Source organism: Gastrolobium bilobum, unplaced genomic scaffold (assembly GCF_033153095.1).
Source record: "Gastrolobium bilobum isolate Gb01-03AN ecotype WA unplaced genomic scaffold, APGP_CSIRO_Gbil_v1 utg12205, whole genome shotgun sequence".
Lineage (NCBI taxonomy): Eukaryota > Viridiplantae > Streptophyta > Magnoliopsida > Fabales > Fabaceae > Gastrolobium > Gastrolobium bilobum.
This window is the reverse complement of record NW_026899230.1, coordinates 284824-308606: the sequence shown is the minus strand read 5'-3', so window position 1 is coordinate 308606 and position 23783 is coordinate 284824. Positions and strand designations below refer to the sequence as shown.

General features: G+C 33.8%; 1 pseudogene; it reads right to left on the bottom strand.

The window, feature by feature from the left end:
* Window positions 1-10985: 10985 nt before the first annotated feature.
* On the bottom strand, window positions 10986-12990 carry LOC133288637 (protein NRT1/ PTR FAMILY 2.13-like; annotated as a pseudogene).
* Between the last annotated feature and the right edge of the window lie 10793 nt (window positions 12991-23783).

The window sequence follows — 23783 nt, the reverse complement described above, 5'->3', positions numbered from 1 at the left end:
ATTTCAAGTAAATTCATTTAATAGTTTCAGATTTGAAAGTTTTGGATCATCAAGTTGTCGCAGCTAAAAGAACCCAAAATAATAATTATAGCATTAAAAAATTGTCTCAAGTGGGCTAATCTTTTTAAAATAAAAGATATTTTTGTTAAAGAAAAAAAATGATAAGTTTAAAAGAAAAAATTTGGGTCATCAAGTTATCACAGCTAAAATAACCCGAAACAAAATATGTGTAGTTAACAAATTATTGCAATTTGCAACCAAGTCTCCCTTAAATAAATTTAATGTTATTCATTTTATTGTTGTATGATTCTTGATAAATTCAAATTGTCATGTATCATCAAGTAGTCACAGCTAAAATGATTCCAAATATTATAAAATCAACAACTCGTCACGACTAAATTAACTATTCTATCTTAAAATTAAACATTTAAAAAAAATTATTTTTTCATTTACTAATTAAATTAGATGGGTGCATTTTCAATTCAATATAACAATTGGTATATATAAGTTGCGTAGGAACTGAAATTAAAATAAAATAAAATAAAAGCCATTATTTTATACTCTTGTGAAGATCCAACTTTGTCTAAAATAAAACAAAATAAAAAAGGCAATGTGACGTTGGTTTTTGGTCAAGCGTAGGTGATAGTCAAATAATAATGAATAAACTATAAAGAGACAAACTTAAAGAGAACCCAAAATAAAAAAAATAATATAAAAGTAGGGTTTTATTATTCTCCTTCAACATAAGATAGGTATCTTATGTTGTAGAGATAAAATGGGTGGGTCCCACCATTACAAGAAAAAAGAAAAAAAAGAAAAAGGTGAGGTGCGGAAATCGAAGTGAGAAAGTAGGAGAGAAGTAATCTTATGCAAAAGGAGAGTAATATTTCCCATAAAAGTATCAAATCCAAATGAAAGAACCCAACTATTGGGGTTGCTTTTCCAAATCGGTAAAATGGAACGTGTTCTACAACTGGCTATATACAAAGATTGATTGATTTTTCTCATGTTACATGAGATAATTTATCTCATACAACATGTAAAAAAGTGAATAAGACTCACTTTAAAAAAGAAAAAGAAAGACAAGTTACACTCACTTTTTTGTGTATTACATGAAACAAATTATCTCATGTAATATAAAAAACACATTTCCTTATAAAAAAACTTATTATTTTATCATTTTTTACATTAAAATAAGAGTTTTATAATTCTCATGTAACATGAGAGTTGAAATTTTTCTACACCCCCTTCGAGTTTTGTGCTAATATAAGTCTCATATATTTTTTTTAACACATGAATCTCACGTACTTTTTATCTCTATGACATAAAATTTTAATTCACATGTAAAAATGAGAATTATAAAACCCTTAAAATAATCTTATCTTCCACTGAAGATTCCTCTTCCACTATAGTAGTCTACTCCTACTAGCCTAATCACTCAATAGTCAATACTGTCGTCTGTAGACGAAAAAAAAAACTTTTGATATACCCTGTGTATCATATTTATGGGAAATATTTTTCTCCAACAGGAGAGAATAGTTATCTCTTACTGAGATAAAAAAGTGGGACCAGCAATTTTAAAAAAAAAAGTAAAAATTAAAATAAAAGTTTGGCATGAAAGTCGATATATGTGTAGGAATAAAATTTTGTCTCATGTAAAAAGAGAAAAACATTTTCCCATATTTAATACATCTGTTTATTAAAATGGATAAAAAAAATTTATTTTAATCCTTAATTTTTTTATGTCCGTTTAAACTTTTGCCATTTAAGAAATGGGTGTATTGAATTCACTACAGACGCTTATTAAAATGGATAACTTTTTTTTACTTTAATTCTTATTTTTTTTATATTTCCTTTAAATCCCTTCTAATTTTTCCAATTTAGTAAATAGATATATCAAATTCGATACACTCGTAATATTAAAAATATTTTCATCGATAACATATCATTGAAACAAAACTTCTTTTGTTATTCTTTTATTATTTATTTATGAAAAAAATGTATATCTTTTTAAATGACACAAACTTAAATACTTTTAGAAGACACAAACTTATGTCCTTTTAAGATAAAGAAATAGACACAAAGTAATGTAGGTCTCATTAAAAAAATAAATACAAAAAATAAAAGTGTAAATCTCATATTTTTATATCTATATATCTCTCTTTTAAAAGAATTTAAATTTGTATCATTTTATCATTATTTATTCCACTTAAACAGTCATAATAATATTTTTTTAAAAAAAAAAAAAAACTAAAAGAAGAGTGTAACTTTTCAACCCCACATTTCAGCCACCTAACGGCAACCAAATAATATAAAAACAGAGAATAAAAAAACAAGATAACAACAATAAAATTTATTGATGGATGGAAAATATCAACGGTAGCTTCATCGCATGAGCAAAAGAAAATGCAGAACACGGGTAAGGTGGGTTGGGGCTAAGAGACACAGGCTCGACTGGTGGACATGTTTTGGTGGCGACAGCAACAGCGACGCGGTGATTCACGCAGTGAAGGCGAAGCTCGCGGTGGTTGATTTGATCTGATGTGGTGGTGGGCTTACATGCATGATGGCGGCGCGGTGTTAGACAACTACATTTGTGGGGCCCTTTGTTCTTGTGTTTGAAAATTTTGTTTCTCCCTCTATCTCTATGTCAGAACTCTTCAAAGTTTTTCCTTCGTAATTTTGTTTCTGAGTTCTTTCTTCTTACTCTCTTTTTTTTTTTTTTTTTTTTGTCTCCCCCATGACTGAACTCAGTATCAGGATCATCATCTCCCGCTTTTTCCTCAGAACTTGTCGTTTATTTTTTTCTTTTTATTTTCAAAGATCTTACTCCTTTTTGAATCTTCACCCGTGAGTCCCCATTCCAACGAATCAATAATGCTGATATCCATCCTCTCCGATTTCTCAACCGGCCAAAAGAGCAGGTGAAGAAAAAGTAACATACGACAATGTATGTGTTTGTCCAGCTGCTGATGTGTTTTTTTTTCCTAGCAAGAAAGCATTTTTTATATTATTTTTTTAATGGGTGGGACCCACTAAGAGCCTGTTTGGATTCTCTTATTTTTAAGCTAGAAGCTACTTATAAGCTAAAGCTAAAAATAAGAGCTTGAAAAAAGAAGCTAAAAGCTGTTTGGTAATTACATAAAAAATTTAGCTTAAAAATTACTTAAAAGCACATGTTTCAAGAAAATTATTTCTCTCTCTATTTTTATAACTCTTCATTTAAAAGAAAATCACACAATTCAAGAAAAACAGATAAGAGTTTAAAAAAAAAGCTCCTCCTAGGAGCTTTTAGTTTTCAGCTTTTTTCTTCTTTATAAAAAAAGAGCTTTTCATAATAAGAGCTTTTCTCAAAACCTGTTTGGCCTAACTTATGCTTATAAGTAGCTTCTAGCTTAAAAAAAGAGGATCCAAACATGCACTAAAAAGGAAATAAGAGAAAATAAAGAAGCGGGTCTCACTCACTTTTTGTGTGTTGCATGAGACAACTTGTCTTATGCAACATAAGAAAAATAAAACCCTTTTTTAATAGTACTTTTTCGTAAAAAATGAGTGTCTATAAAAGAGACAAAATTATACCCAATATATATATATATATATATATATATATATATATATATATATATATATGAGGAAGGATATATTTATCACTAAATTTCTTTACCACATTTACAACTAACTTAATTATCATTGATTTTCGTCAATCTAACGGTTATAATTTATAAAAAATTATTTGGTCGCATTTATTAATTAATTATTAATTCTCAATAAATTCAATAAATTATAACCTTTAGATTGACAGAAATCAACGGTGATTAAGTTAGTTCTAAAAGTGATAAACTTTTTTGTGATAAATATATTATGTCCCTATAATTATTGGCTGTTATTTATATTCCTTATTTCAGTTTACTCAAAAAATTTCTATGACCCATCATCTTAGTCAACCTAATTTTCTATTATGTTTATCAAACGGTAATCACAATTTGAAGGGAAAGAAGGGCAGAAATGTCATTCTAATCCATCGCGAGATTTTTGTTTTATAAAGTAATGAATTATATATGTTTACCGAATTGTTTATAGTACGCTGAATTGTTTATACAACAATTTATTATATATGTTTACCGAATTGTTTATAATATGATAAATTATTTATACAACAAATCGGTAAACATATATAATAAATTGCTGTATGTACACTTATTCGCAATTCTTTCATTATTTTTTTTTATATAAACAATTCTTCCATTACTTTAGTAATTCAATCATTATTAAAAAATCATTACTTTATAAACAATTCTTCCAATGTATCTTGATCATGATTAGAATTAGTATTATCTTGAAGATAAACAAAACAACTTTAGTTCCACAAAAATTATATATAGGCGAGCGCTAACTCACAAACACAGATAGACTAAAGGAACAGAACTTTGAATCCAAAAAAATTTGGAGGAAGAGATGTGCAAATCTCAAATCTAGAGAGAGAAAAAGAGGGGATGAGAGAGGAAGAGATGTGCAGATCTCAAACCTAGAGAAAGACAAAGAGGAAATGAGAGAGTGAAAATTAAGATTATAAGGAGTAATTATGAACCATTAGATTTAACTCTAATCTAACGGTGATGAGATTAGTTATAAGTATAACTGTCCCATTATATATTTGATAAGATAATTTATAATTTATATCTATTTCCAAGAAAAATATATTTTAATAAAAATACATTAAATAAATAATGTATATTTAATTCTGGTAAATATTTTATGATGTGTGTATTTAATAAATTGTATGTTAAAAAATGAAGAAATTGTTTCTTATTTTTATTTTTGAATTATCGGTTCATTCTCGATCTAAAATATAAAAGTAATTTGATTTTATCAAATGATATTTTTAATCACGGCTGTTATTTATATTAAAAAAAATGTTTTTGGAGACATTATTTTGCTCACCTAAAATAAATTAAGAAGGAAAAAAAACAAGGGCACGAAATTCTTAGACTAACAATCACTGCACTTTTGTTGCTTTCTTTTTTTTGGTAAATAATTTTTTTTTTCTCTTACCTATCCTTGCATTTGTGATTTACTTTGCACTGATATCGATATGGGATTCATTAGTATTATAAAGTAACAGGAGAACAAACCTTTGTTCCTGCACACTCATTTAAAGCGGGACCCACTAGGAAAGAGAAAAAAAGAGAAAAAAAAGAGAGTGCAGCTCGTTTATCCATGTGAGAGCAGGAAAGAACCTAATTTTTCTGTTACTTGACATAACTAAAACCCTATTGATATAGGATACAATATGATATTTGGGCACGTTAATTTCAAAAAATAATATATTTTGACATGTTAGAACATACTTTGATCTTAAATAATATTTTTAATTTATGTAGTATATATTATATTCAATACTCAATAATTTAACAAAAAAAAATAAAACTAAATTTATAATGGGATAAATATGAATCATGTTCCAGGTACAAAATCAATGTCATGCAACTATTACAGACAAGATAAAGTCATTGAATATCGTGCTTTCTCAACTTTTTTATTATTATTTAACTTGTCTTTTCTTTGTAGGAAAAAAAAAATATTAGTCCTATTGCATGATGAATTCAAAGCCCATTTATAATACATATTAATTTTACAAAGAACCAAATACATTGAGATATACTATCATTTTGTTAGGGAAAACATCCTCTCAAGAGATATAGTTACTAATTTTGTTAATTCAAATGATCAATTAGCTGATATATTTACTAAGTCTTTAAGATGACCTATGATAGATTACATATGTAACGAGCTTAGTACATATAATTTATATGCTACAGCTTGAAAGGAGTGTTATAAATAGTAGCTTAGAAGTCTCACATAATGTGAGTCTCTTTATAATTTCTTTTCTTTTAGTTATACAATAGAATCTCTATTGTGTAATTGAAATACATGAATTACTTACAAATTTCTCATGTCTTGATATTCAACAATAATTTTTTCCATATTGGTGTTAGGCAGATCCAATGGTGTACACAGTTTTTCTCCATGTTCTGGTAGCCACAACTCATTTATTGAGCATGTCTCCTCTACTGTATTGTTCTTTTACTTTATAATATGCTACAAAATTTTGTATGTGCCATGAATAGCTGAGAAGATAATAACAATATGCTGCATTGTGATAGACACATTCTTCGGATATAAAAACCAATTCACCTTGTCCTTTCCCCCAAAAAAAAGTACTCTGAAAATGTTGTAAAATAAATGCCCATAGTCAGTGAAATATGCATCTTAAACAAATTTTTTTTTTTTAAGATATATACATTACTTATACAATATCGATCGTGAAGGTCAAAAGTCTCACCTTAAGGTTCAAACAATCACTTTTAAGTTTTAACTACTGGGATCGGCACTCATTTAAGTGCATCTTAAACATTCTAATGGCTAGTACTTCAGTTAATTGGGAAATATGCTGACAATGCAGTCTTGTAATTACTTCTAGATTTTTGCTTAGACTCGTTGTAAAGAACCAATTCAACTCAAAAACTTAAGCTGATAGGTGAGGGCTTTTTAATGGTTTTATATATCTCAACATGCTCCTTCACATGAGAGCTCACTGGGCTTGAAGGGTGGATAATACACAGGTCCACCTACCTGTGCGAAAGAAAGAAATTTCACTGGAAAGAAAGAGGGGGCGGTGAGGTTCGAACCCGGGACACGAGGCTCTAATACCATGTAAAGAACCAGGGAACTGTGGGTTATGGGCCCACCACGCTTCCGCTGCGCAATGGGTAGGTCAATGTCGGAGGACGGGACCGAAGCCGTAGAGTTGATGATGGCAGATCTGAGTCCATAGGAACATCATCAATGTCTTGGGGTAAGGGTGGATGTGACTGACGGTGATAAACCTGGAGAGGAAGATCTGGTGCTGGGACATGTGGAGAAGTGACAGTAGGCGGTGGTGATGTGGAATCTGGTGCCGGAACATATGGAGAAGTGATAGTAGGCGATGGTGGTGTGGAAACTGGTGCCGGAACATATTGAATTGGAACAGAGGGTAAAGGTAACTGAGTATCAATAGAGTTATCAGGAACGGAGGTGGAGCCAAAAAATGGCACAGACTCAAAGAAAGTAACATTCTCCGAGACAAAAGAGCGACGGAGACTGGGAGAGTAACATTGATAACCTTTTTGTGTCCGAGTGTAACCGAGGAACACACATTTGTGGGATTTGGCAGACAACTTGTCACGATTGGGACCGAGTTCATGGACAAAACAAGTAGAACCAAAAATACGAAGGGGTAAGGAATGTAAAGGCTGATGGGGAAACAAGATAGAGTACGGTACCTGGTTACCAAGGACAAAGGAAGGCATGCGATTAATGAGATAGCATGCGGTGAGAACAGCATCACCCCAAAAACTGGTAGGAACATTTCTATGAATTAAGAGTGTCCGAGCTGTTTCAATAAGATGACGATTTTTTCTTTCAGCAACCCCGTTTTGTTGGGGGGTGTGCGCACATGATGTGTGGTGAAGAATGTCGTGAGAGGCCATGAATGATTGAAATGGTTGAGACAGATACTCACGAGCATTATCACTACAAAAAGTGTGGATAGGAATACCAAATTGAGTAAGAATTTCATGATAAAACTTCTGAAATACAGAGAACAACTCAGAGCGGTTTTTCAGTAAAAATAACCAAGTGTTTCGAGAATAATCGTCAATAAAGGTAACAAAATATCTATAACCCCGAGTTGATTCAATACGACTGGGTCCCCAAACATGAGAGTGAACCAAACTAAAAGGAGAGGAGGCACGATGATTGACTCTATCAGGAAAAGAACTGCGAGTATGTTTCCTGAATTGACATGATTCACATTGCAAAGTGGACAGCTGGGACAAACGTGGCACCATCTTCTGGAGCTTTGTAAGACTAGGATGACCCAACTAAACATGAATAGTGAGTGGAGAATCTAATACAGAATGAGCATGAGAGGAGCTGGAGAAAAAGTAAAGGCCATTGGACTCAAATCTGCTGCCAATTGTCCTCCCCGAATTTCGATCCTGCAAAACAACATAATTTTGGGTAAAAGAAATGAGACAATCAAGAGAACGTATTAAACGGCTAATGGAAAGGAGATTAAAGGGTGAACCAGGGACATAGAGCACATTATCAATAGTAATGGAGGGAAAGAGATGTACTGTTCCAATCTCATGAGACTGAACCTGGGAACCATTAGCCATAGTGACAGCAGGCAAATAATCAGAGGTAGAAAGAGAGGAAAACAAAGATTTATTACCAGAAATATGATCAGAGGCACCATCAAGAACCCAATGACCAAATGATGAACTTTGAGTGAAACCAGCAACGCTATTACCTGTATGCACAACAGTAGCAGTGGAACCAGGGATCGTGAGCTGAGAAATATCTTGAGGAAGGATAAATGAGCTAGAATCAGCCATGGATCAAGAACAATTCGCTGAAACAAAGATGTCGTGAATAGTAACTGAAAGATGAGAAATGCTTCGAAAGGGCCGCAACGGACTCAAAATCACAAGGTAAGGATTGATCTGAACACGGAAGGAGAGGGCGATCTTGATGGCAGAAGCCGCGCGTATGTTTCACGCGCGTGAGGGTGCGTCAATGGGAATTTGGGAGCGGGCCTTGGACGGAAAGAACCGCCTCCTTTTGATGATCACAACTGTGGGGGGCTCGCCGAAAAAGTGATCGGTGGTGGCGGTCAACGGCGGTCAAACGGTGGTCCACGACGCTAGCAACCTCTGATAACGCTGGGTCTTGCGGGGTTGGGTAGATCGGCTTCTTTTGAGTCCGTTGATGTACTTTTTGATCAAAACGGTTGCCGGAAAACTTTTCCGGTGGAGGACGGTGGTGGCACACGGTGGCCGAAAATTGACGACGGTGACAATTTCCGAGAAGATTTTTACTCGGTAGACAATGGGTCTACCGGAAAGATGCGGATCTTATTAGGCTCTAGATACCATGTTGAATATCAAGAACAAAGAGATTTATAAATAATCCGTGTGTTTCAACTGCTGTGTAGAGTCTATTATATAACTCAAAAGAAAGAAAATACAAAGAGTCTATTATACATGATGTGAGACTTCTATACTACTATTCTAAACTATCATTTACAACACTCGTGTTGAAATCCTATTGTCAAAATATATTTAATTATAGAAATGCTGGAGTTAAATTGATGGATGTTCAACAGGTATACGTACATAATCAATGCGGCACCTATGTGTTTCGCTATGATTATTTATTTATTTGGCTGTGATTGGGAGAGAGCTGAACAGTGCTTGTTGAGATAGACATAATACCTGCAACATGTATATTTAACATGATTCTTAATTTAAATAGATGGCAGGGAAGGGTCTGTTATGGTTATTGACTCACAATATTTCAGAAAAATATTATTTATATAAATGTTGATAAAGCACATAAAGCCTTGTTTCATTATATATTTAGTCAGAACAGAACAACCTGGTGACATATCAACCAGTACAAATTGCATATGATGGTAATTTTTTAAGAATATGGTAAATTGTACTCACATGTAACTTCAAGCAACTGAGAGTCTGAGACACTTAAGACATTCAAGTAGCAACCTGTACAATTCTTTATGCAATGATTACCAATCATCAGGCCGTTCCCTTTGTCACACACCATGAATAACCACAATTGTATGAGAATTTACCTTTGATGATATAAAATGCAACAAGTTAAACTGTTCCAGCAATGTAAAAGTTTGTGTACAACGGAAAAGTTTTTCAGGGTTATAAAGGTATAATTTTGTCAAGCAAAATTTTAAATGGATTGTATTTTTTAGAAACATGAGTTGCTTGTTTTAAATACTCTTCTGATGTGTGAACTTTTTGAAACTGAAGCCGCCATGCTTTTTCCATTGAAATTTCAAAAGATTTTTGCTTTTATTCCAATATCCTTTGGAGTTGTAAGTTGTGGCCAGTAAGTTAGCAGATTTCCTTCGTGTTTTCTGAGCTGTTAAATTATGACACATATTACTGTTTTTTTTTTTTTAATAGCAATGGTATATATCATTCTTATAGCAATAAAAGAAAATAAATTGTATACGCACATATGATTAAATATTGAATATCAGAGGTTACAGTAATATCTTTTGGTTACCCTTTATGTGAACAAATTCATAGCGGTTCTTTTTATTTAGTCTTAGCATGTTCCACATCGTCAAAATATATGACATGGTTACTCTTTATAACGCTTTAAGGAATATAAGCTGTCAGCTAGCCTTTGGTGTTGAGCATGACTTGGGTCATCAACTTCCACTCTCCTTCATATGGGGTTTGGTTGGATGAGGCCTCGAGGCATCAATCCCGATTGCTAGATTTTGCACTTTCTGTATTTTGCTGATTGCCCAATTATTATTATCTGTTTTAACTAGTTCAAAGGAAAAGCCATTTTGATATGCTATGGTATGAATAAAGTTTTAATTCACAAATTTAGGATAATCTATTATACAAAACATAAAGGGAACATCAAATCAACTATATGTCTAATTTTTATTTTTTTTCAGTGAATAACTATATGTCTAATCTGCCTGCTAAGAAGAAATACTATATATATACTGAAATATTACTTGTATGTTGAGCATGACTTGGGTCATCAACTTCCACTCTCCTTCATATGGGGTTTGGTTGGATGAGGCCTCGAGGCATCAATCCCGATTGCTAGATTTTGCACTTTCTGTATTTTGCTGATTGCGCAATTATTATTATCTGTTTTAACTAGTTCAAAGGAAAAGCCATTTTGATATGCTATGGTATGAATAAAGTTTTAATTCACAAATTTAGGATAATCTATTATACAAAACATAAAGGGAACATCAAATCAACTATATGTCTAATTTTTATTTTTTTTCAGTGAATAACTATATGTCTAATCTGCCTGCTAAGAAGAAATACTATATATATACTGAAATATTACTTGTATGTTGATTTCCACTGCTTTCAGCCTTTGACAATGGCCTTGTAACTATAGCGACTAGCACATAACATGAAATGGCACATATTTACCACTCCCAATCCCGCAATGATGAAATAGAAGTACTCCAATCTGCCCTTATTAATATCACTGTCAAGCCAATCTGGTTGGCCTTGTTTTCCAGTAAAATCATGCACAATGTTTACTATAAAGGTGCTGAGGTTGCTAGCAACTGAAACGTTGAGACAGAGCAAGGAATTGGCTATACTTTTCATGCCATTAGGGGATTCATTGTTGAAAAACTCAGTGTATCCAACAGTTGCAAACACATGAATAAAGGCTATGAATATGAACTGAGGAGCTAGCCACATCACGGATATGGGTGCAACCCCATCAGATGCCCCCATTGAAATTGCAAAATCCCTTCTCTTGTGCTCCACTAACCCTGCAACTACCACTGTTAGAATTCCACAAGCATGTCCAAGTCCTATCCTTTGAAGGGTTGTGAGCCCTCCCTCTTGCTTGGTGAATTTCTTCAGTGCAGGAGCAATTACTTGATCATAGAATGGGAGGAATACACCTATTGACAGCAGTGTTATTACAGTTATTGAGCCAGCATGGATCTCAAAGTTGAAGCCCAAGTACCTATCCATTTTCAAGGCTTGTGATATTGAAAATATTTGTTGTGTAATTAAGGGAATGTAGACTATGATACTGGTTACCCATATGGGCATGATCTTAAGCAAGCATTTTAGCTCTTCAACTTGTTGGACACTACAAAGTCTCCAGGGATCTTTACTTGATCCATCAGTGTTCAATTCATTCTCCACCACAATAGCAGCTTTGTTTAAGCATCTAAGGAAACAAAAAAACAATCATTAACATGATCAAATGCAAGATTTTTTCTTCTTTTATTCTAATAGATATATAATATTACCTCAACTCATTTGTAAGAGGAAGCTTTAATTCTGAATCATTCTGTAATGGAGGATCATAAAAGGCACCTCGAGTGTCCTCAGCAGCAGGCAGATGAAGGTGGCGCTTGTGTTGAGCAGCAACTAGTACTTGAGCTATGCCAGAGAATATGCTTCCCTCAGGCTTAACATAGGCATAAACATTGATGCCAGCAAAGAAAATGATTATTGAAATAAACATAAACAGAGTGGGCAACCCATAACCAAGAGTCCAACTAACTGAGTCCTGAATATAAACCAATAGAGTTTGGTTGATCAACGTGATCACTGTCTGTGTGGTGTAGTATAAACTATAGAAATTGCTGCTTCCATGCCTTCCTTCAACAGTGTTCAAATCAAATTGGTCCACTGCAAAGGGAATGCTGCAAGGCCTAATTCCACCAGTGCCAATGGATAACCAAAACAAACCAAAAATCAAGACACCCAGTTGGAAATTTGTGTGACCCTCACACACACCAAGTTGCTGCTGCTGAAATGAGCATGGTTCAGGATGAAATTGTGGCACCCAGGCTGTTAACATTACTATCACCATACCCTAATCAATTTAAGAAATAAAGGTGTTATTGTGATCCAAATCATTATTAAATTTTCAACTGTGGTTTTAATATAGGATATAAAATTAAAAACACACCACAAGACTAGCGAAGGATGCAATAGCAATTGTTACAAATTTTCCCAAGTAAGCATCAGCAACAAAGGCACCAATGAGAGGCAAAACGTTAGAGACAGCAGACCAAGTGTTCAAAATGTTGGCAGCAAGAACCTGATCCATGTTATATACTCTCATCAAATACACCACGAAATTTGCTTGCATTCCAAACGTTGCCAACCTTTCAATTGTGTCATTTCCTGCACATTTTTTTTTATGTTAATTATAGACCCACAACTTAATAGAACTAGCAAGTTTCAAGACATAAAAAAATTTGTAACAATGTATATAGAGAGAGAGACCTAAAATGTAAGGCATTGCCTTCCATCCAGGCTTCCTTGAGTGTGTCTTTGGCTCTGATTCAACAAGGCTTTCTTCATCCAGCAATTTCTCTTGCAGCGATGCCATTGGACTATGCTTTTTGCTACGAAATTGAACAGAATGAGCACACCCCACGCTTTGTTTTTCTTGTTTATGTATGACAGGTTTCATCAATTTTTGTAACACTTGAGGTGGAAAACGTGAAGCGGTGAATCTTATATATACAACCAAAAAGTCTGAAGTCATGCTTATCCTAAAGGGATCCTGAGATGCATTGAGCTTTTTGCGTGAAGTTTAATTTAAGAAGCTTTTTTTGGTTACGAGATTTTGACATATTCATTATGCTATAAATTATTTACCATATTACTTATGGGGTTGCATTTTCTCATGCAACATGAGAGGAGTTTTTCTCCTACACACAATCAAGTAGACCCACTAGTTTAAATAAAAAAAGAAAATAAAAGAGAATATTAACACGAAAAACGAGCTCTCACTAACATGAGAGATGATTATTCCTACAAGATGAGATTTATTTATCCCATTACTTGTGTGTCAAAGAATCTATCCAAACGAGGAAGGAAGACCTTGGTTTTTGAACATAATCCACTAAGCGATCCTATCTTATACGGAGATTCTGGCATGTTTTTGGTCCGAAAATAATCTTTTTTGGACCAAGTGATTTGGCCAAATAGGAAAATATAAATTCTTTATATATTTTTTGATGCACTGAATACAACTCAGATTGGGAATACCCAAAATCAAAATGTAACGGAGATTTAAAATTAATGCACAGTCAATGATGTGGTGTGGAATGCCTTGGGTGCTATTAATTGAAAGCTTAACAGGTTGGAATCAGTGGATGTTTATGATAGTGTTAGGTGAAAGCCAATCCTCTTAATATTAGTAGCATCCGTTGCTTTTATTTTGCCACGATGCAACGTGGAACTGAGAGTTTGATTAGTGTGATATATAAAACTTTGATAATATAAATTTATATTGGGTTCGCTTTTTCTGCCGTTATCTGTCATAAGTTCAATACGACGTCGTTTTGGGGCAGAAATTATGATATTTTTGTAATTTTTATTTATTTTAGGGTTATTATAGTCTTTATAATTATAATTTTTTAATCTTTTAATCCTAAAATGACGTCATTTTAGAAGTAAATGCAGATAATTTATGTAACACCCCGTTCTAGAACCGGATTGTTATCATTGCGTACGACATTAAGCGCAGTTACAATCACATTGGTTCAATTAGAAAACCGGATAAATTTTTCCTTTTTAAACAAGCCGGATTTAAATAACCAAGTGCGTGATCATAACTACATATGCTTCGCGGAATAGTGGGACTAAACTTAATATTATAATCACATTCTACTTGACAATACGTCGTTAAATGTCTTCATCTCTTTAATTATCAAATGAATTCTAAACTCCTTTTATGATTCCCATCTTCTACTATGTTATAGGATTTTTCATTAGCTACGTGTGGGTTCAAACCGCGCTCAAATCGGAGCACTGTAGCCAAAGTTATGCATTTTCTAAGAAAAAGGGTGCAAAATCTCCAGGACCCCGCGCCCGTAGCGTGGGATCCACGCCCAGAGCGTGGGAAAACAGGAAGTTGGCGCCCCCAGCGTGGGAGTGGCGCCCTCAGCGTGGATGCTACTGTTTGGTTCTGTAATTTGGCTCCCCAAGCGTGAATCTGGCGCCCCAGGCGCCATCCACAGGGCTGGGTGACCCAAAACAAGGTCATTTAACCTACCTATGGTTTTCCACTCATAACTTGAGCTATACTCACTCAAATTACACCATTTTGGTCTCTATGGAAAGATAAGAGGAATGTCTACAACTTCCATAGAGACATCAAAGTCCAATTCCATCACATTGGGTATGAAAATTGGTCAACCGGACAGGATGTCTTTGTTTTCTCAACATTCCCCAATTTAGCACTAGGTACCTAATTTAGTTTCCAGTTCAACAATCCAATACTTAATGAGAATACATATATTGAACTTAAAGTAATCATCAATTACAAGTCATGTTCATTACAATTCATAGAACTTAGCTTACAAAACACTATGATCACTCCCTTGGCTCCCATCAACAAAGAGATAACCAAAGGCATGAGCATAGGCTAAGTCAATTCCAATAAACAGAACATACATCTATCAATTGTCTATTAATTACAATCCTATACATGTGAGCTACAAAACAACATGTATAATATCAAAATACAGGATCCTCATGCATCACTACTAGTCCAAGTATGGCCACTTGCCACTGGTGGCTCCTGCAGCATCCTTACCTGAAAGGGGGTCCCCACAACACGAGGTGAGATATACGAATATATCCAGTAAACCAGGGGTCCTTGGAGCATCTCTCCACCCCACAGTTCCATATCAGTTTAATAGCAATAACAATAATAATGCAGTAAATACATATCCATGCAAAGTGCAATAACATCTCCAGGAGAAATCCCTCGAACTCTCAAGTTGTCCTAAGGAAACTCAGATGCAAATAGTCCTACTGGCCAGCTAAACTACCAAGTATGATTTACGCATCGTCATGCAACATACCACATAGGGAAACACCATCCTATGCCACACCAAATGCATACACATACGTATAACAAAGCATTACACTGTTTCATTGCATTTATATACACTATAATTACCACTACCCTTTCAGGGCTTGGTGGAACAATCAAGGGAATTACACCCAAGGTCCGAAGGCTTACCTCAAAGCTTCCGTTCAGCCTTTGTTCACCACCAACAGGTTCAGCAACCAATCAACTTTGGTTTCAACAATGACTTACAAGTAACACACCTACACCAAGGTGCCATAGCATCAATCATACTATCCAATGAATATTTACTTATATCCATTACTACCACATCAACTCTACATATTAACTTAGCATGAGCTCACCTATTCCAAAGAGCTAATCAAGCTCCATAGCTTGCTCCAATAGTTGATCACTCACGGTTGGTCCAAATTTCTCAATCCTAGACATCACAAGGACACAATCATCAATCAACCAAGTCAAACCATTGATCATAATTGCAAGAAAACTCACAACCAAGTATCATATTCTTGCAATATTCAAAGTATAGTCATATAACTATCTAAGCTCATTTTCACCGATTAAATGCCATTCTTAGCATTTTTCATAACATACACTAAGCTCCATTCTTCCTAAAACATAGCTAATTTAATCACATTTCTTAAAAACCCCCAATTCACTATTCATAAACCCTAAACTCATGCAAATCTCCACGAATCATGTGAAAGAGATTGGAAACTTACCACCAATGATCACACAATAGAGGAATGAGCGTTCCTCAAGCTTCCATGGAGGTAGAAACTCTCAAACACCTCCATTTCTCCAATGGGCCGAATTTTTGGAGGAGGATATCCCACTTCACAATGCTCCCCACTACAAACTAAGTTAGGATTATGAAAGAGGGGAATATTCTAGGTGGTTTAGGCTTTTGAATCACCCAAAATGGTGAAGAACTCAAGGTTCTAGGGTTCTTTCTCTCTCCCTCTTCTTCTTCTTCTCCTTCCTCTTCTTCTTCTTTCTGGCGACGGGAATGGGGAGGGTTTTGGGTTTCTTTTTGTTTTATGCCACTTAACCTTATGTTAAGTGGTTTTAAGTTGGTATCGGTTCATCTATCTATTTAACTCCAATAATTACCAAACTTCACCCAAAAGTCTGGAATATTATTCTCGGAACATTTCCACTTTTATTTTTATATTTTGGGTACTTTTGCCTACACCCATTTATATCCCTTAATTTTCACTGAGTACACTTTTTAACTCCAAAATGACTCAAATTCATTTAATTAAGCCTTATACTTAATTTTACTCACTAAAACATGCTTAATTATTTAATTACATGTAATTTGCTAATTAATGGGGTTAGGGCTATTATAATTTATCTGTATTAATTACATAAATATTTTTCTGATTTATATTATAGGATATGACATCTTTTGTTGTTTGGTGTAATCATTGTATAGTAAAACCTTATACATTATGTTATCAAAAAAAAAAAAAAAAAACCTTATACATTATAATCTCTTAATATATAAAAATAATATATAATCTAGTCAAGTCTTATGGAATGGGATTAGATCTCATAAGAAACTAATGTATTAAGCTAACCCCTTCCCCTCTTTCTCTTGCCCATTGTAACCCTCCCCCCATTCTCCCCTCTCCTTTCTTACCCACCGTAGCCCCCATTTCTTCTTCTTCCCCACTAACAGATAATGCCATCTGTCCCCTTTTTTTTTTGAAAAAAAATTCTTTGGTTGTTTCCAGCCCATGTAGTTAACAAATTTGCATTGAACCTCATGCTGATATGACTGTCCTGGTTTTTGGGTTGTTAATTTGAAATGAGTTGTGCCTGATGGGCTTGATTGTAGGCATATAGATTAAAATTATGGTTCTTCATTACTTTCTATCATGGTTTGCTTGTGCATATGTTGTAGCATGGCTTATATTTAATTTGCAATTTTTCATACCACGAATGTGGCAGTTGCTGGGGTGAAAGACCTACTTCACTTGTATATTGGGTTTATTTTTTTTTTGGAGTTACCTAACCCTAATTATCTCTTTGAGACGAGTTGGCTCCCTCCGGTATTCCCACGAGCTTCGACTCTTTGAGCCGGCTATGGGACTAATCCGGAGTGCTCCCTCCGGTATTCCCACGAGCTTCGACTCTTTGAGACGGCTATGAGACTAATCCGGAGTGCGGGGGAACAGTGATGGCTAAAGGTTCAGCCCCCTCCATATATATTGGGTTTATTGTTATTCAGTTTAAAACTCATTCATTAAAGGTTAATGTTAATTTCTAATGTTAATTTGTAATATATTTATCATATATTTCAACTTGCTCTCTAAATCAGCTGAGGAATATTGGTGCAGTAGCAGAGTCGGGCTTCAATTTAAGTTGGGATCAAAAAATTGTGTATTTTTTTTTTAATTTTAGCTAGTTCATATATAATATATTTAAATTATATTAAATACAGAACACTTGAGCATATAACACTAAAAAGAGTTATAATTTTATTAAATATTTTTAATTTTACTAAATAATTTTTTTATACAAGTGAAAATTGAACACATAACTTAATATAACTTATTCAAATCTTTCACCAAAATTATTTTAAGTTTTAGATAGGGTCAAATTACAAATTGTAGTCCGGACCAAATTATAATTTTAATCGGACCAAATTATAATTAATTATATAATTATATATAATAAATATAATTTGTTAAAATTTAGCTCGGGCCGAGTCCACACCTAGAATACATGTGTCTCTGCTAATTGGTGATTAGGCTATTCCAGCATTCCAACAACTAAATGGCAACAACTCAATCCTCTTCTATGCACTTGTCATTTTCCAAACTTTAGGCTTTGGCTCTGGGACTAGAGCTGGCAAAATAGGCTCGGCTCGGCGGGCCAACCTGCAAAACGGGGCAGGACAGACTGAGTTTTTCAACCCATCTCAAAAGCGGGGCGGACTCCCCGAACCTATTTTACACTGACCCGCCTCGGCCCACCTGCAAAACGGGGCAGGACGGACTGAGTTTTTCAACCCATCTCAAAAGCGGGGCGGACTCATTTTTTTGCGGGTTGATGGCGGGCATAGGTGGGCCGAGGCGGGTCAGTGTAAAATAGGTTCGGGCTGGCTGGCCAACCCGCCCAACCCGCCAGGGCGGGCTGAGTTTTTTAGCCCACTTCCAAAAGCTGGGCGAGGCGGGCTGACTCATTTTTTAGCGGATTGATGACGGGGTGGGACGGAGCGGGGCAGGCCGCCGACTTTGCCACCTCTATCTCTGTCTGGACAGCTCTATATTCATCTGTTATCACTATTATAGCATTTGTTCTTGCCACACTCAATGGCTTTTGTTGACAAGTTTGGTAGGAGAGCTTTCTTTTTGGAAGCTGGTGCTGAAATGATATTCTGCATGGTATAAACTACATCTGTCATATATAACTTTTGTCCTTAAAACTCATAATACAACTGAAATGAAAAACATATCATGGTGTTCATATTTTGTTGCTAGTTTGAGGACTTTTTTTTTCAATCTGCAGATTGCTACAGTAGTGGTTTTGGCTTTTGAATTTGGAAAAGGCAAACAACTTTCATTTGGTGTATGTTTATTTCTGGTTATAGTGATTTTCATATTTGTTTTAGCTTATGGCAGATCTTGGGGTCCCTTGGGGTGGTTGGTTCCTAGTTCCTAGTGAGTTTTTGCCATTAGACATAAGGTCAGCTGCACAAAGTGTTGTGAATTGTGTCAACATGATCTTCGCTGCGCTTGTGGCACAATTCTTCCTTGTATCACTTTGCCACCTCAAATATGGAATCTTCTTGCTGTTTGGGTTCTTAATTTTCCTTATAAGCTGCTTTGTCTACTTCCTCTTGCCAGAAACCAAGCAAGTTTCAATAGAGGAGATTTATCTTTTTTTATTTAGAAGCACTGGTTTTGGAAGAAAGTAGTAGCAGCAGAGTCTGGCACACCTTTATAAGCCAAAATCTCAAATATTGTTCTTCAAGTTGAAGAATTTGATTATATTTTTTCTCAATGTACCGATACTATTTTCGTTGCCAGGGACCTTAACAAAGATCACTTATCATTTTTTTCACTTCTTGTCCATCTATCTTTGTAATGGTCACTGATGTGGTAATTTTTGTGTTGTGTGGATATGCACACCGATACTGACACGGTACACGACACGATACTCCGACACGTTAATTTTAAAAAATATTAGATTTCGACACGTTAGGACACGTTTTGATATTAAATAATACTTTTAATTTATATAGTCTATATTGTATTAAATATTTAATAATTTAACAAAAAAAAAATGAAGCTAAACTTATAATATCCATCAATTTTGCAAAGAAACATAAAATATCCCAAATATTTATATTAAACTCAATAAAATGGTAATCGTAATCTAATAAATCTAATAGTTGAAACTAAAAACACAATGCAACACAATCTTTGAATCATTTTTTGAGTCTCTATAACGCGTGTTGGAGTGTCGGAGAGTGTCGGGAAATGTCGGAGATGACACGTCAGGATTTTTGAAGTGTTGATGCTTCATAGTTGTGTAGATTGTTCCAAGCTTGGAATGGATGAGAGGAAAATCACAAAATCTTAATACTAGAGAAACTAACTAAATATAAAGTTCTTAAAGGACAAATGTACTGTTCTACTAGCACTTTTTTTTTAAAAAAAAAAGATAAAAACATATAATATTTAGCCTACATATAAAAAGATTAGATATGCATGTATTTTTTAACACAATCAACATTAGCTGTACGAGCAGCTCTCAATCTACATCATGAAACATTGAAATTGAAGTATTGAAATGTGTGAATGTTCAATTATTTTGGAAAAACAAATTTAAGCTCAAGTGCTACTTACAGTTTGACGGAAAGATAACTAAATAAATATGTTTTAAGTTTATATATAAATATATATGTATATATATATATATATATATATAGTAATTATTAAATTTTTAAAAAAAATATTAAAGATTTTTATTTTTACAAATATTATTTTATTTTTTAATATATTGATTGATAGATTTTTATAAAAATTAATATCATATGACACATTTGGAAGAATTATATAAATTCTTTATTAAAGGGTATTTTTATGAAAAATATTTATTTTTAACTTATCCAGTATTATACAGTGCAATACCAAATACTAGATAGTATTATCTTATCTTATACAATATCATGTCAAACGCTGGATAATATTAAAATTTAATCAAGCTTTATACAATCAGGCCTTATTCTATCGTGCCAACAAACATGTCATCAGGGCATGTTTGAATTTGATAAAAAAATTTCAAAAAAATAAAAAATTTGAATATAAATTTTAAAAACTAATTTTTGAAGGTAAGATAATAAATTTTATCTAAATAGAGTTTGATTTAACGTTATAAAAAATTATATTTATTTATATAAATATCATTAATATACTTTCATAATTATTAGATTGTCACTATAAAGTAATTTAGAATTCAAAATAAACTTAATTTATTTAAAAAGTGAATTAATAAATTTTTATAATTGCAAAATTATCATAGAAAAAATAAAATAAAAGAAAAAATATTTGAAAATATTTCTAGATTGTACATCAATTTGGGATTAAAAATTATAATTATTTTATTTACCAAAAATAATTATAATTATTTTAGGCTTCAATTTAATAAAATAACCCTTTTCAAATTATTATTTTTCTGAAAACTAAAAACCTGTTTTTGAAAAAGAAAACAATTTATTTTATTTTTAATAAAATCACTTTTTTTGTGGGTGTAATATCACTTTTTCTTAAGATATAAGATAATATAACTATATATAAATCCTTACAAAATATAGAACATTTGATGATAATGAATTATATAATCAATATTATAGATCGCTGTGTAAAATTTAAAATTTTTGAAATGAATTTATTAATAATTATAAAATTGATTTTAATTATGAAGAATTTGAAAAATAATTATTTTTTAAAATAAATTCACATTACATAAAATATAAGACTATACGAAGATTTGAATTTGATAAATCAACTAATAGATGTTTTAAAATATTGTTTGAATTAAAAGTTCATTAAAAAAATAATTACACAATAAAAGTAAACAACTTTTTTTTCTTTTTTTTAATATAAAGGTAAATACCTGAAAACAAAGGGTGTGCATGACAATCATTCTGTTTCTTGGCACTGTTTTTGAAAAGAAACAATTCTTTTCTATTTATGTACCTTGAAACAGTTTCTGAGAAAAAAATGTGTTTGATAACATGTTTTATTTTTATTCTGAGAATGAGAATTGCATTTGATAACACAATAAATAATAGAATAAAAAATCATTCCTATTAAGCATAAAAAAAATTTGGATCATCACTTTCTTTTTCATATGATGTGGTGGTGGTGGTGGTGGCGGCGTGGTGATGGCGATGTCATGGTAGTGGTGGTGACGGTAGTGGCTACAGTGATGGTGGTGGTCTAAGAAGCACTGATACTCCTTAAATTTTTTTTCCAACGTATCGGATACACGTGTCGGAAACGTATTGTTTGGTAATCTACATGTTGTATCATCGAATAACGTATCGAAAACGCGTATCGGTGCTTCATAGGTGGTGGTAATAGTGGCAACAGTGGTGGTAGTGGTTGTGGCGATGGCGTGGTGATTGTGGTGGTGGTGGTGGTGATATGGTGATGGTAGTAGTGATAGTGATTGTGGCGGTGGCATGGTGATGATAGTAGTGGTGGTGGCAATGGCTATGGCATGATTATGGTGGTGGTGGTGACGGTAGTGGTTGCAGCAATGATAGTGGTAATGGTGGTGGTGGCAACGGCAGCGGTAGTGAAAGTAGTGGTGGTGGTGACAGCAGTAGCTGCAGCGATGGTGGTAATGGTGGTGGTGGCAGGATGGTGGTGGTGACGACATTAGTTGTGGCGATGGTGGCGGCATGGTGGTGGTGGTGACAGCCGTGGCTACGAAGATAATGGTGGTTAGCGGTGGTGACAATGATGGTAGTGGTGGTGATGATAGTGGCATGGTAGTAGTGATGGTGGCGGTGGTGCTGGTCGTGGCATTATCGTGATGGTGGTGGTGAGTGGTGACGGTGGTGGTGGCATGGTGGTAGTGATGGTGGGGATGGCATGGAGGTGGTGACGGTGATGGTAGTGGTGGTGGCATCATCGTGGTGGTGGTGGTGGGGTGGTGACGGTAGCGATGCTGGCATGGTGGTGGTGACGGTAGCGATGGTGGTATGGTAGTAGTGATGGTAGCATGGTGGTAGTGATGGTGAGAAGGTGGTGGTGGTGGCATTGTGGTGGTGGTGATGAGGACAATAATGGTGGTACAATGACGGCGGCAACGATGGTGACGGTGGTCATATCAAGATGGTGGTGGTGGTGATGATAGTGGTGGAGAGTGATTGAGAGAGACACGTGTTTCTCATTTTGATTCAGGAAAAAAAAAGCAGAAATTTTTTTATTCTTTTTTTTGTTCCCTAGCACAGAAATTGAATCGGTTCATTCTTGGGAACAAAAAAATAAAGAGTAAATATTCTTTTGGGTCCTCAACAAAAAATACGGGACCCATTTTAATCTCTTAGTAAAAAAAAAGTCGACTTGTGGTCCTCTAAAATTCCAATTCTTTGAAATTGTGGTCCCTTGAAAATTTAAAGAAGACCCATATTAGTCCCTCAAAAAGGACTAATATAGATATTTTTTTTTGGTAAATTAATATAGATACTTTTTTTTCCAAGGGATTAAAATGAGTTTTGTTTTTTTTGTTGAGGACCAAAAATGATATTTACTCAAAACTAAATCGGTTTTGTGAAACACTGTTTCTATCCATTTTTGTTCCCAGGAACAAAAATTTGATTATGAGAATGTTGTCATACATACCCAAAACGTGTAAATATATAAAGAAAAATAACAGTACTTGTTAAAATCAATGCGACATGCATTTAAAAATTAACATAATGCTATTTCATTAAATAAGAAGTAAGCTAAATCTAAATAATCCAAGAAAATAGAACTAAAAAATCTATTCTTTTGGTATATATGACTCTTTCTAATCCTATTTGATTTTCTATTTCTTTTTTTATTTTGGTCATTAAAAAAGTTTACTTAGAAAGCAGGTCATAGGCTTTTTTTTCCATATCGTGCCTATAAATCTAAAGACCGACCTATATCATATTAATTATTTTAAATAAAATTATTAATTTAAGGGGATGTATTGAATTGAGATTTTAAAAGATTTTAATGAATTGATTTGGGATAAAAAAATTCATTGGTATTCAACTAGAATTTTAAATGATTGTAAAAAAG